The sequence below is a fragment of the Podarcis gaigeae genome, assembly GCF_964106915.1.
Source record: "Podarcis gaigeae genome assembly, chromosome: 17".
Classification (NCBI taxonomy): domain Eukaryota; kingdom Metazoa; phylum Chordata; class Lepidosauria; order Squamata; family Lacertidae; genus Podarcis; species Podarcis gaigeae.
Genome location: NC_139694.1, coordinates 31,215,690 through 31,228,440, shown reverse-complemented (window position 1 = coordinate 31,228,440; position 12,751 = coordinate 31,215,690). Strand labels below are relative to the sequence as shown.

Below are 12,751 nucleotides of genomic sequence, written 5' to 3'. Positions count from 1 at the left end.
ATCTTTAAATAAATTCAAGTTTTTTACAGTTAAACCTGTCTCATTTTGAAACCCTTCCTTTTCAATTTGTGTTAAATTAGGAAAGTTTTTAATGACAGATATTTTAATATATTTTTAACCTTCTGTTGAAAGCTGCTCAGAGTGGCTGGGGAAACCCAGCCAGATGGGCGGGGTAGAAATAAATTATTATGATTGCCCTTCTCCAGACTTCAGTCTTGGCTCCAGTACAGAATGAGCTGATTTGCCTTTTCTGCTTCTGCACCAGAAGAAGCAACAGCTTTCTGCTGAATATGGAGAAATGGTCCAGGCACACCTGCGCTTGTTTCTAGTGGTTCCACGTCTTTTTTCTTTCTTTTTTGCAATTTTGCCAAAAAGCTCAACAAACAACTTCCCCTCAACAAAAACTCAGCAGCTGCCCCCGCCCCCAAAAATTCAACAACTGCCGCCCCCCCAAAGCCACTTTAGCAACTTTTGTGTCCTGATTTTCACTGTTTGAAATATGGCAACCTTAGACTAGGTCTCCTCCAGAGACAGTATAAAAACACAAGGGGCTGCCATATGAGAGACAGAGTGCTCAGCCCCCAGCAGCCCCCAGCTCACTCACCTGCATACATCTCCTGGTCACCTTTGGTGACCAAGCAAATGGTTAAATAAATACAAGCCTGCTCTGCTTTGCCATCATCAATTTCAAAGGAAATCTCATTCAGTGCTCCAGGTATTTGTTCTCTCCCTCCTTGAGGGCCTTTCTACCCCTCTCCCATTCTCTTCTGAGGTGCTTTTTGCTGCATCTCAGGTGAGCACTTACCTGCCCGAAGTGCTGTTCACTCAAGGTTGCCACCTGCCTTTCTCAGCTGCAATTTACCTTTCCCTGGGAGGGTGTGGCACAAGGGGAAGAGACAACGCCTACGTCATCCAGCTAACACAGAGGGGAGGGAGCAGGGACTCTGCTTCCAGGAGAGTCTTTTTTCCAGGACCATTGAAGCACCTAACTCTAGCAGTTCGAAAGCACGTCAAAGTACAAGTAGATAAATAGGTACCGCTCCGGAGGGAAGGTAAACGGCGTTCCCATGCTCTGCTCTGGTTTGCCAGAAGCAGCTTCGTCATGCTGGCCACATGACCTGGAAGCTGTATGCCGGCTCCCTCGGCCAATAAAGCGAGATGAGCGTCGCAACCCCAGAGTCAGCCATGACTGGACCTAATGGTCAGGGGTCCCTTTACCTTTAAACATTAAAAAACCTCCCACTTCCAGGTCTCTGCAACATGGCAGGCGGACCACAAATCTGACATCTATGTCAGATTCGGCTTTGTGGAGTGAAGGAGAAGAGTGTGAGGGTGATACGCCTACCCCAAAACCCCAAGAGGAGCATTGGGGTGTCCCGGGATCCTGCGTCTCACTGATGGCGCTGCAGCAAAAGGAACGGAGTGGGGGGGTGGGGAGAGCCAAAGGTTCTCGAAGCTACCAGCATGAGTTTGACCAAGCTGCGGGAGGCAGTGGAAGACAGGAGTGCCTGGCGTGCTCTGGTCCAGGGGGTCACGAAGAGTCGGACACGACTAAACAACAAATTACTTCATAAGAGGTTTGTTGTGAACCAAATCCCTTCCCCCTCATTTAGGGCTTATTCTGGCTTGAAATGCAGTGGGGCTCATCCGTCACACCCCCAGGCCTATTCTGCATACCTTTCTCAATTATTTTTTGAATCCGTACTTGTCTGCAAAACACTGCAGCATTCTTAGAGACCTTTGGAGGGTATTTCTCTAAGTGCTCTGGCACCTCAGAGGTCACTTGGTAAAAATGGGTTGTATGAGGATTCAGCTGGAACCAACCCTACCTTGAAGCACACTAAAAATCAATTAACCACTTTCCGGAACAAAGAGCTGAAGGTTTTTTGTGGGGTATAAATAGTAAAATTATGTTGGAGGGTATGGTTTCTGCCAGTTTTCAACCTCTAGTCACCCCCACAAGAGTTAGGGTACACTTTCTCTGTGGCTTGGCTGAAAGAATAAAAACACTAATGTGAGATGAAGTAAGATGTGATTAATTTAAACATATAATTCTTCCAGACCAGAACACATTGGTTTACCAATGTGAGGTTTATTATGCAGACACCACATCCAAGGCAATAAAAATATAAAACATTTGTTCTTGCTTCCTGAATATATAATGGTAGATAAACAATAAAACAATAGCCGGGTGATGTTCCTCCGGCCTCATGAGGAGCCTCTTCAGTGGGGCTGGGTGAGTCTGGGCCCTGCCCCCTAGGCCAAGTGTAGTATCCAAACAAACCCCTGTCATGCATGACTGGATGAATCCCAAACTGGAATTAAGATTGCTGGAAGAAATGTCAACAACCTCCTGTACTTGTTCTCATTGTCAGGCTACATAGGCTATATTTGGCCTCGGAATACCCTTAATGAAAAAGGAAGCAGTTACGAGTCCTGCCTCATAATGGGGTGAGAGTTCCATAGTTTGAAGTGAAGAAGTACTTTTATCTGTCCTAAATCTTCCAACATTCAGCTTCACTGAATGTCCACAAGTTCAAGAGTTATTAGAGGGAGAAAAGGCTTTCTGAATCTGCTTTCTCTATGCTATGCATAATTTTTATAAACTGCTGGAAGGAGCCGGTCTACAGCTTGAGGGTACTTCTGAATTGGACCCTGTCACTGAGGAGCAACCACAATTGGTAAAACTTGGAATAAAAAGGAAGAAACCTTGCAAGAATTGACATCTTCACTGTGGTGATGCATCCAAGGCATGAGAGATTTAGATTCCCCCTAGTTTTCATTTTCTGTTTGCCCTGCCAGAGCAAGAGAACAAAATTTATTTTCCTTACAATTACATGTTCCCAAATACTTTAGTTATCAAAGGGAAATGTTGAAGCTAGCTAAGTTGCCAATCAGATTTTGCTTCATTAGTCTAATTCTCCCCAAACTTCAGGCATCATTTCCTCTGGGTTAAACAATAAAAGCGCAATGTCATGTGGGAAGAAAGTGATCGTGTGGACTTTAACCTTGTATATCAACACTCCAAAACTTTACATTGTGTTTTATTGATGCTGTTAAGGGTTTGAGGGAAAGAGAGAACAATAGCCCAGCGATGTTCCTCCGGCCTCATGAGGAGCCTCTTCAGTGGGGCTGGGTGAGTCTGGGCCCTGCCCCCTAGGCCAAGTGTAGTATCCAAACAAACCCCTGTCATGCAAAAGAGAACGTCAACAATGTTTAGGCAACACGATGACCACATGCATACTTCATAGACAATCTTTATAGCATTCCTTCAAACAATAACAACTTAAAAATGCAATCTCAGTCTCAAAGTCTCTGAAAATCTTTAAATGAAGCGAGGTACCAAACTTTGTATTATGAAAGATAAGCTGTGAATCTTTGTGTATTCAGCAAATATAATGTCCAACACTGAACAGAGATTCCAGATACTGACTGCTGTTTCGTAGATCTTTGTCAGCGTGGTGGGAGAATATAGAATTGTTTCATAAACTGAAAATAAAATTTTACAGACTATGACCTGCATGACATATCACTTTACAAAAATTATAAAATGTAATACAAACAGTAATGAAAAAGAGTACATACCCCATCTTATTTCTAATGAATATACGTGAGTGAAAATATCAAACGCTGTGGAGCAGTGCTCATGTAATAATGTAGTCACTGTAACTAACAATATTTTTTGAGAAACATCTAAAGCCAACTCCAGGTGATGCTAATAACAGGGAGTTTGAGTTTAAAGGTACAGTGCAAAGTAACAATACAAATACAAGGAGATTGAGATTAAAGAACCAGTACAAAGAAAATTCAAATAATCAAATGAAACAATTAAGAAACAACTCAAGAGTTAAGAGACATTATATTATGTTGGAAGCTAAGGCCCGAAAAAGACTCAATATGGAGGCCAACTGGCCGAAATATTGTGAAATATTAGAAAAAGATGGAGACAATTGGAAATTGCAGAGTTTGGAGAAAATGAAAGATAAAGTGCGAGATTGGCTACACTATGCTCAGATTAAGGAAGTTTTTAAACTTGACAAAAAGTTAGGATTCCAGGTGGAAAAATCGAAGTTAGAAACGGAATTGTTAGAGCCTAAGACCAAGGTACTTTCAAGAATGTATAACTTGCTGCTAAAATGGAATACACAAGATGAAATGGTAAAATTGGCTATGATAAAGTGGGCACAGGACATTGGGTATAATATTATGTTTGAGGACTGGGAAAGGTTGTGGACTACTGGGCTGAAATCACTGCATGTAATGCTTTGAAAGAAAATGTTATGAAAATGATATATAGATGGTACATGACCCCAGTCAAACTCGCAAAAATATACCATTTGTCCGATAATAAATGCTGGAATTGTAAAGTAAGCGAAGGAACGTTTTTTCACCTCTGGTGGACTTGCCCTAGAGTGAAGGCTTTCTGGGAAATGATATATAATGAGCTGAAAAAGGAACAGTGGTGCCCCGCAAGACGAATGCCTCGCAAGACGAAAAACCCGCAAGACGAAAGGGTTTTCCGTTTTTTGAGGCACTTCGCAAGTCGAATTTCCCTATGGGCTTGCTTCGCAAGAAGAAAGCCCATAGGGAAATCTCCGGGGACCTCTTTTAAATGCTGGCGATGGGGAGCAAAGCCTTCCCCCCCCCTCCGGCCTTCAGAAGAGGTCCAGGAAGGCGGGCGGGGGGCGAAAGTCTTTGCTCCCCACCGCCAGCATTTTAAAAGCAGTCCGGGATAGCAGGGAAGCGCTTCCCGCTATCCTGGACGGCTTTTGAAGGCAGGCGGGGGGAGCAAAGACTTTCGCCCCCCGCCCGCCTTCAGAAGAGGTCTTTGTCCCCCCTGCCTGCCTTCCCGGGGGCTTTTAAATTGCCTTCGCTGCCGCCCGCCAGCATTTTTAAATGCTGGCCCCGGGGTTTTTTAAAATGCTGGGGGTGGGAAGAAAAGCCCTTGTCCCCCCCCCCCAGCCTTCAGAAGAGGTCGGGGGACAGACTGTCCCGGACCTGGTCTGAAGGCGGTTTCCATAGGAACGCATTAATTGATTTTTAATGCATTCCTATGGGAAACCGTGCTGCGCAAGACGAAAAACTCGCAAGACGAAAAAACTTGCGGAACGAATTAATTTCGTCTTGCGAGGCACCACTGTATTTAAGTATACCTTCCCTAAGAAACCAGAGGCCTTCCTCCTGGGTATTGTCGTCCAGAGAGTGTTAAAGAAGGACCGAACATTTTTCATGTATGCAACAACGGCAGCAAGGATACTCGTCGCTAAGCACTGGAAAACCCAAGATCTACCCACTCTGGAAGAATGGCAGATGCAACTGATAGACTATATGGAACTAGCCGAGATGACCGGCAGAATCCGAGACCTGGGAGAGGAGATGGTTGAAGAAGATTGGAAGAAATTCAAGATCTATTTACAAAAACACTGTAAATTGTATGAATGTTAAGAAGGTTGCTAGATCATAAATAATTTGGCACCATTAACTTAGATGGAATTATGAAGATAAGTTAGATTTAAGAAAAGAAATTTTTTTGGATAATTATTAGATTACATTAAACTTTTAGGATCTGAATAAAGGATATCTAAAATTAGAGAAACAACATGGGAAAACTAGATAAATAAGATTGGAAACAAGGTGATAAATTGCTGGCAAAACTTTATTGTGAGGAACGCAGGAGCGGGAGACGTGAGGGAGTCCAAAGATGTCAAGAAACTATGTCAAGATATATGTTATATTTTTTGTTGTTGTGTATTGTATTCAAAAACTGTTAATAAATATTATAAAAAAATAAAAATAAAACTAATCTGAAGGAGATTCAAGACAGACCTAAAAAAAAAAAAAGAGAGAGAGAGACATTATATTATGTGTGCGTCTTATGGAGCGAATGCAGGCTGTGCAGCTATCCCAGAAGTTGTGCTGTGCTGGTCCCGTGGGCTAACCGAGAGGCGAGGTCCGAGTCCAGTCCGAGGTCGAAGGTGCAGTATGGAGGCAGTCCGTCAAAGCTGATGCTGGGTCCAAGGCAGGGAGTCAGGTGAGGTCAGGAGCTCCAGCAGAGAGGCAGGACAGGGTGCAGTCAGGAACAGGCTGCTAACAACGTTGCTCCCGCAACTTGGGACTCGGGCTAGCTGGCTTTTATCTGTCCTGATGCGCAAGGTGGCCCCGATCCTCTGGTGACTCGCCTCTCCTGGCCTGGAGGCGAGCACTCCTCCTGCGGGAACTTAGTTCCCTCCGCCTCTCTGCCCTGAGCCTCAGCAGCTCAGGAGAGGCTGGAGGGTTACAAGACCCAGAGGCAACCTCAGCTTCCCCTGACGGGGCTGAGAGTGGAGCACCTGCAGGCAATGGGTCCTCCATCATCTCAGGAGCCAGAGCAGACTCAGCTGGTACCTGCACCTGAGGATCCAGCACAGGTGAGGACCCTACAGGCTCAAGCCCCAGCCCCGGCTCAGCTGGTTCTGGAGGCAGGGAATCCTGTGCAGGCTGGGATTCCTCAGGTTCAGCATCCGAATCCCAGGCCATCACAGAAACCAGAACAGCAAGGACTTTGTAGGACTTTGATTTTAGAACAGTGCTTGTTTTATTTGGCCATACTCGGCCATGTTTGTTGGTGCAGAGGGGGCAAAGGCTAAAAAATGTAGGCATCCAAGACAAACTGAAGTGAGTTGATGGAGGGCATTTTCCTAAAGGGGGAAAGAGGGGAGTAGAGCAGTCCAGCTTCTGATGCCATAGCAACACCTAGTGCCAAAATCAGGCATTTTGAGTACCTTGACACTTTTGCCTTTTCTTTTACTGGAAAAAGGGAAGGGGTAATACTAACTAGAGCTGGTGCAAATGCAAGCTAAGAGATTTAGTTAAAGTTAAACAAAAAAAAAAGCTGCTTTTTGGCAGTATGCCCTTCAAAATGGCTGAGAATATAATAAATATAGTTTTGATTTTAAAAAATACATTGCACACAGCTCAACAGCAATATTCCATCGTGTTTATAGCAATATTCCATCGTGTGAGAAGCTTCGTGCAACATCTTCAGCAGCAAATAATGATGCTAAACAGGGAATCAAGAAAATGTTTCCATCTTCCTCTGTTTAGGTTGCTGAATTGCAGCAGTTCAAACAAAAGTGCAGTGACAGATATGCTCATGGATGTCCACATGGGTATTTCAGGGAGAAGCTATGCCACAGCCATCTTTGGGACGTTGCAGGAACAAGTGAGGCAGGCACCTTCTCTGGGATAGAGACAACACAAGGCATTTGCCTGGCAATCCTGGCTGATGGTTCCTATCTGGTCTAGAAAAGGAATGTGCGTTGCGCTGTGGTCTAAACCACTGAGCCTCTTGGGCTTGCCAGTCAGAAGGTTGGCAGATTGAATGCACAGGAAGGGGTGAGCTCCCATTCCTCTGTTCTACTGAAGAGGCTCCTCACGAGGCCGGAGGAACATTGCCCGGTTGTGAGGCATGAAGGCTGCTCCCCACAAGGCCCTTTCCACCTGCCCTAGGGGGTGAGGCCCACACTCACCAGCCCTACTGAAGAGGTGAATTATTTATTTATTTATTTATTTATTTATTTATTTATTTATTTATTTTTATTATATCTACCCTGCCTATCTGGTTGGGTTTCCCCAGCCACTCTAAGCGGCTTCCAACAGAAGGTTAAAAATACATTAAAATATCAGTCATTAAAAATTTCCCTAAAGAGGGCTGCCTTCATGAGGCCGGAGGAATATCGCCCGGCCATAAGTATGAAGGCTGCTCCCTGCAAGGCCCTTTCCACCTGTCCAGGGGGTGAGGCCCAGACTCACCCAGCCCTACTAAAGAGGCTAATAATAATAATAATAATAATAATAATAATAATAATAATATATTATTTCTACACCGCCCATCTGGCTGGGTTTCCCCAGCCACTCTAAGTGGTTTCCAACAGAAGGTTAAAAATACATTAAAACATCAGTCATTAAAAACGTCCCTAAAGAGGGCTGCCTTCATGAGGCCAGAGGAACATCACCCAGCTGTGAGGCTTGAAGGCCACTCCCTGCAAGGCCCTTTCCACCTGGTCTAGGGGGTGAGGCCCACCAGCCATACTGAACAGGTGAATTATTATTATTATAATATGGAAACAGTGATCCATGCGATGGTCACCTCCAGGCTTGACTACTGTAATTTGCTCTATGCGGGGCTGCCCTTGAAGCTGACCCAGAAACTCCAGCGGGTGCAGAATGCTGCAGCGAGGCTCCTCACGGGGTCTCTGCCATGGGAGCATATTCACCCAGTGCTTTTCAAACTGCGCTGGCTCCCGGTGGAGTGCAGGGTCAGATTTAAGGTGCTGCTTTTGACCTTTAAAGCCCTTCACGGCCTAGGACCCTCGTACCTACAAGACCGCCTCTCCCGGTATGCCCCACGGAGGACCTTAAGGTCCATAAATAGCAACATCCTAGTGGTCCCAGGCCCTAAAGAAGTTAGATTGGCTTCAACCAGAGCCAGGGCCTTTTCAACTCTGGCTCCGGCCTGGTGGAAGGCTCTGCCTCATGAGACCAGGGCCCTGCAGGGTCTGATTTCTTTCCGCAGGGCCTGTAAGACAGAGTTGATCCACCTTTGGCTCAGAATCAGTTTGATTCCCTCCCCCTCTTTCTTTTTCCTTTCTCCTCCCATGAAGAGATTGCTCCCTAATTGTTTTAATGTTGTAACTTAATCTTTTAAATTGTATTTTAATCAACTTGATTTTATTATTGGTTGTTAGCCGCCCTGAGCCTGGTCCTGGCTGGGGAGGGCGGGGTATAAATAAATTGTTGTTGTTGTTATTTATTATATCTACCCCGCCCATCTGGTTGGGTTTTTCCAGCCACTCTGAGTGGGTTCCATCAGAAGGTTAAAAATACATTGAAACATCAGTCATTAAAAACTTTCCTAAAGAGGGCTGCCTTCATGAGGCCGGAGGAACATCGCCCACTGTGAGGCATGAAGGCTGCTCCCTGCAAGGCCCTTTCCACCTGGCCCAGGGGGTGAGGCCCACACTCACCCAGCCCCACTGAAGAGGCTCCTCATGAGGCCGGAGGAACATCGCCGGCTGTTGTTTTATTGATTTATTGATTTAATATGCTGTAAACCACTTTGAGATTTTTATTAAAAATATAAAGCAGTATAGAAATTAAATAAATCAATAAGGTTATCCACTATTATTTATTCTTTCCATTGAACCCTTAACAGCACCAAAAAAACACAATGTAAAGTATTGGAGTGTTGATATACAAGATTAAAGTCCAGATGATCACTTTATTCTCACATGAAATTGTGCTTTTATCGTCTAACTCAGAGGAAATGATGCCTGGAGTTTGGGGAGAATTAGACTACCGAAGCAAAATCTGATTTGCAACTTTGCTAGCTTCTACGTTTCCCTTTGATAACTAAAGCATTTGGGAACATGTAAGGCAGTGAGAGATTTTACTTTCTTGGGCTCCATGATCACTGCAGATACGTAATCACCTGAAAGAATCAATTAGGCCTAGGATTAAATTGGAATTAAATATATAAATAAGAAAATGTATGAAAAGTTAGGGAATATGATTATGACTGATATGGTTTATGAAATAATGATATTGGAAACTGCTATATATAATTACTAAGAAATTCAGATGGAATAGATTTGAAGAAGTCAAATAATATGTTTATGAAGATGGATCTTAATTGATTAATTAAGTTTTAGTCAAGTGATGATTTGTTGTATTGTATGTTTTATATTCTTTTTTCCTTGTCTTTTTTTCCTTTTTTCGGTTTCACTCATTTTTTCTTTTTTGTTATGTTCATATATGGAAAATAATAAATATTATTGTGAAAAAAAGAAAAGAAGTTATTGTTTTCCTGTAGCCATGTAGCCTTATGAGGCTTCCTCACCTTCCTTCAGCCACAGCTGTAGATCCCAGCAGAAATTAAACATCATGCTCTGCCTCTGTGCCTTTCCAGCCTGCAGCTTTCCCTCTAGTTCACACCACAGTCCCCCCAAACTTTAACTTTGTCTTTCTAGCTGGGGGAGGCGCCCCACCCTTTTGCTGTCTCAGACAGAGCCCCTTCCATTTGTTTTCCTTTAATGGTTCATCACCCAGGTGATTACCTCATCAGGAAGCAGGTCTGGCTTATAGTTTAACATTTACTGGATCCAGGAATTCAGGAGTCTGATACCCACAAACTCATCTAACACTTTATTCGGCTTCCAATGCATCTGTAAATAGATGGGTTGAGTGAATAATGCCAATCCCCAAGAGTGCATATTTTCCTTCCAGAAACAGATTGCAAGGGCAAGAAGGCAGGTGTTATGAGCAGGGTTTGAGTGTGTTGGCAGTTGGCAGACTGATTCTATGTGCGCCCAGCCTGATCCCCAAAACTCCCCTTGTGTGCGTGCACACACACACACACACACACACAGACAGACACACACACACACACACACACACACACAAACGAGAGAGAGAGAGAGAATTCATCTCCCTTTTACTGGGCTTCTCTTTTGCAGGTTGCCTTTGGAAACAGGATAGAGGTGGCCAGGATCTCTCCCCCACCCACATAGTCTGCAGGTGAAGGTGCCAGGAAGATGCTCGTGACCAAGCTGCAGAATTTGCCCACTGTGGTCCTCTTCTGCTCTATTTTACTTTTCCTAATTGTAGCGAAGAACAAATGGGAGTCTCTTGTGATGATTTCCTCGCCGCCCGACATCAAGCTCAAAGGCAGCCCAAATTTCGCAGGCGATCGTAAAACTGCCATGGTATTTGAATGGGAATCTGCACTGGAGAGGACAAAGGAGACAAAGCCCTCTGGTCTGATTTCCCCACCACCACCACCACCAGTGGCCAAGCGGCATCCCTTGGAGGTTGTCTATTCCACTGATTATAATTTCCTTCTCAATGAGCCTAAGAAATGCTGGGAGAGGAGCCCTTTCTTGATCCTGCTGGTGATAACTGAGCCCCAGGATTTTGCCACAAGGCAGGCCATCCGGCAGACATGGGGCAACGAGAGCTCGGTGCCTGGGGTTTCCATTCTTCGTCTCTTTCTGACGGGTGTCCACCCAAAATTTGGACACTTGCTCCAGGACCTTTTGGAAGAGGAGAGTTCCATCCACAAAGATATTATTCAGCAGGACTTCCTGGATACCTACAACAACCTTACCTTGAAGTCTCTGATGGGCATGGAATGGATAAGCAAGTTCTGCCCCAATGCCACCTACGTGGTGAAGGCAGACAGTGACATCTTTCTCAATGTGAACTACATGGTGTCCCACCTGCTGCAGCCTCACCTGCCACCCAAGAAGAACTACATGACAGGTCACATCTATAGGAATGCAAAGCCTATGCGTGAAAAGGCCAACAAGTGGTATGTGCCACAGGAGGTGTACCCCAATGAAACCTACCCACCCTACTGCGCAGGCCCAGGGTATGTGTTCTCTGGGGATCTGGCCAAGAAGATCTACCAGGTAGCAAAGACCATCAGGGTCATTAACATGGAAGATGCCTTCATGGGAATCTGCCTGTATGAGCTGGGCATCAGCATGACAAACAGCTCCTTGGATCTCTTCAACGTGTACAAAGTCAAGTATGAGAAGTGCAAGTTCTCCAAGGTGGTGGTGGTGCATCACTACGGGCCAGAGGAGCTGCTGCAGATTTGGCCTGGCTTTCAGGACCAGAACCAGACTTGCAAGAGTTAAAAGGGAGGGAGGTGAACAGACACACAGCCTCTTGTGGAGAAGTTGGCACAGAGGACTGGCAACATGCGGGCATGTTCCTGTACAATGGACAAATCCAAGCCAACAAATTGCAATGAGGAAAGGGAAGGATGGCTCAGAGAAGAAGGGAGATTCTGTGCTTGTCAAAATCGGTATTTATGCCCTCAGAAGCGAGCTGGTCCCACATAACATGCTCATCGTGCCATGTGGTTCGTTGCCATTCACACTGCTCTCCTCCCCGTAGAATCTCTGCAGCTGCCCATAGCAACTTGTTTGGTCTGCTCTGAACTGACCATTGTGCCACTAATGCGCCAAATTGACAACCTCAGAGTTTTGAGATCATCACAGCCACCACCTCACCTACTGGAAGAGAGCAACCCTCCAGCCATGCAGGTGTGGCACTAGGCATAGGGTTGCCATATATCCAGGATTTCCCAGAAATATCCTCTTTTTGGGGTCCTACATGCCCATCCAGGGGGGATTATACTTTTTAAAGCAATTGTTCAGGATTTTGGGTTTTAAAATATATATACATGTTCTGCATGTTTACCTCTTGAAATATGGCAACCAAAAAAAGCTCAACAATTTTTGTGTCCGCAGAGTTCACCTGCTCCAACATATTGAAATGCAGGCTGGTCATCTTCAGAATAATTTAAAGCAGATCAGTAGAAGTTTCCTCCACAGTAGGAAGCCATACTCCACATAGGATATGCCTCTTTAGGTTGTTGCCAGTTGTGCAAAAGACTTATTTGCCATCTTCTGTTGCTTTTTCATATATATAAACACACACACACACACACACACACACACACAATCTTTGTTTTCAGAAAGCTTCTCCCAACACAAAACGCAGCATTATTTATACATGAATCACCATAAAGACGTTAACACAACCATCCCCTGTTCTCTTTGAAGGATGAGATGTTGATAGATAGATAATTTATAATAAATAAAAACAATAAAAACAGCATTCATAAAGATATACAATTAGAGCAGATTGCAGCAATAGCTCATGAGTTAAAATTGAGATATATACATACACATGTACAACGGAG

At 44.6% G+C, this 12,751-nt stretch overlaps 1 pseudogene across 4 annotated transcripts in view; it reads left to right on the top strand.

Moving 5' to 3' along the window:
* LOC310834958 (beta-1,3-galactosyltransferase 2 pseudogene) overlaps window positions 1–12,659 on the top strand; it is a 40,964-nt pseudogene extending 28,305 nt beyond the window's left edge. For 2 of the 4 annotated variants that reach the window (XR_014568628.1, XR_014568629.1), the window contains exon 2: window positions 10,494–12,659. The product of XR_014568628.1 is annotated as a beta-1,3-galactosyltransferase 2 pseudogene (transcript). Of the gene's footprint in view, window positions 1–7,235; window positions 7,525–7,963; window positions 8,079–10,493 lie in introns of those variants that run through there. The other 2 variants (XR_014568631.1, XR_014568630.1) reach the window with 2 other exon arrangements.
* The last annotated feature ends 92 nt before the right edge of the window (window positions 12,660–12,751 follow it).